We start from the raw sequence: 2,430 nt of genomic DNA, 5'->3' as shown, positions 1-2,430 counted from the left end.
TCAGGTGGTCCGAATTTCCACACCAAGAACACCCATTTCCAACCCCTCTTAGCTCCCCCCACCCTCATCATCACCCCCAACTTGTCGATGTACCCAAAAACAATCGTGGAACATTCCCGGGGTAGCCATGTTGCCTCACATGGCCGCCTGATTGGCTCCAATCTCCAATAGTCACTTGGAATGGAGCCGCCCTGCTTGTAGGACCCATAAGGCTGCAGTGGATACTACATAAGGATACAGACCAATCCGGTCGCCGGAGATCCCTAGTCCTCGGGTCTTGGTCTATTGTTCTGTGCCGGCCTGCCCCCCCTCAGGGGGAGAGGTATGGAAGTCTCTATATACTGTGTGGCCTCAGTCGGGGATTTGAAAAAGTGCGCCCTACCCGCATCCTGGATCCTCATCTTTGCCGGGAACATCAGAGCATATGGAATCTGGCGGTCTCTAAGGAGTCTCTTGACTGGTTCATATGATCGCCTGCTCGCCTGGACACCGGCAGAAAAGTCTGGATATATATGTATTCGGCATTCCTCGTGTTGAAGCGTAAAAGCCTCCCTGGCCAGCCGCAGTATTGTGTCCCTATCTCTATAGTTAAGCAGCCGTGCAATTATTGTGCGAGTGGGAGCACCTGGTTTGGGGGGCGGGGCAAGAGTACGGTGGGCTTTCTCCACCAAGAAATGTTCGGAGAATGACTCAGGACCGAATAGTGTTTTAAGCAGTTGTTCAAGTTGTTTCTCCATTTGGCCTTTCCCAAATGACTCCGCCACGCCGACCACACGGATGTTATTACGTCTTGATCTAGATTCAAGATCCTCGCATTTATGTTGCATTTTAGTCATGGCTTCCTTAAGCTGAGCGATGTCACGACCATGTTGTGAGATAGCGTCTTCGTTACTACTAATTCTATTTTCTGCATCAGTGACACGTATGCTCTCTTTTTCAACTCTTGCCTTCAGGGAGCCAATGGTAGACAATATATCGTCCAGTTTCATGTTCACTGCTCGGAATCCATTTTCCACAAGCATGGTCAGCTTGTCCTCCCGTCCTTCAATGTCTGCAGGTGGGGTTTCATTAGCGTCAGCATGTACCTCATTTATGGCGTCCGGCGCCTGGCTGCCGGTAAATACATCCATAGGACCTTTCCTCTTGTTACTGGGCGTCTTGCCTCCCTTCCCAGCCCTGTGCGGCTCGCCCATGGTGCCAGCCCCGGCCCGTTGTTTATGGATATTCAGCGAAGCCACTTGGATCAGGACGACAGAGTTTGCTGCTGGGGCAACAGGGGTCCTCTGCCTCACCCCCCCCTTGCTCCCAAGACGTCTGTAGATTTTCCGGCAGGGACCCCAGCACCAGGGCACCAAGGCCCAATGTTAGGCACCAGCGATGGATATTTTCTCCCACGTAGTTAGGTGTCAAAACTCAGGGCGCGCCACATTTTACACCAAAGAGGGCCTATATAGATGACTGGGTGTCCACCAGCCCGTGGGGTCGGCCAGGCCACCAGCACAGGGCTTCATGCGCTAGGGCGACCGTGCCTGAAGTCGCCAAAGGTAGTGTAATCTCCTGCGTATGTGCACCCACGACAAACAGATAGTTCTGGATGGGGACCGGGAGGCAAGGACTCCGCAGCAGACTACACAGATGTAGGGCGTGCAATGTAATATCAGGAGCAATGATGCCCGCTAGTAGGGCGTTTCCGTCAGTCCCCCCTCACTGGCACAGGGGCCCCTCACCTCCCGCTGCTTCACGAAGCCGTGGGCTTTGGCCTCCGTAAATTTATGTAATGTCTTAGCGGGCGTGGGCCCGCACGTAACACAGAGAAGGCTTCCCATCCACCGGGAGTGTCGGATCACTCGGGGCCAATTCCTCCGCACCCCACGTGCCGGCTCCCAGCCACGGGCAGCCGCATAACAAGATGTCACCACCGTGTCTAGTGGCGTCTACGCCGCAAATTCCGGGGTGTGGGGCCACAGAAGAGTAGCGGGTATCGTACCTGAGGGGGGCACAACGTCTCCTCGTCTTCACGGCCGAACAGCTCTCAGTCCGCAGCTGCTCAGCGTGGGTGCGAGTCAGGCGCGGGCCACTGACAATGGCCCTGCCCCCACTCGGCCTCCTCCTCGCCAGAGTCCACGGCTCTGCGTTGCCTCTGCCTGGAACTCTGAGCCGGATCGCACTCCCAAAACCAATCGGGCCAAATTCAGAGCGGCGTAACTTCGGCGCCAGAGACCGATTTCCACCAGGATTTGGAGACGTTGGGGACCAGACCTCAGCTCGTCTACACAGCCATTTGTGGGTGCTTAGGTGGCTCCAAAACGGATGTTTTCTGGACAGATCTTGTACTGGAGCAGGAGCTCAGGATTCAGGCGGCCATCTTCGTCGTGCGCAACAGCGCCCCCCTTGTTTCAAAATAATTTTAACAGGTTCAGTTTGAAGAAT

This window comes from Ambystoma mexicanum, chromosome 11, assembly GCF_040938575.1.
Source record: "Ambystoma mexicanum isolate Mex_15411 chromosome 11, UKY_AmexF1_1, whole genome shotgun sequence".
In the NCBI taxonomy this organism is placed as follows: domain Eukaryota; kingdom Metazoa; phylum Chordata; class Amphibia; order Caudata; family Ambystomatidae; genus Ambystoma; species Ambystoma mexicanum.
This window is presented reverse-complemented; position numbering follows the sequence as displayed.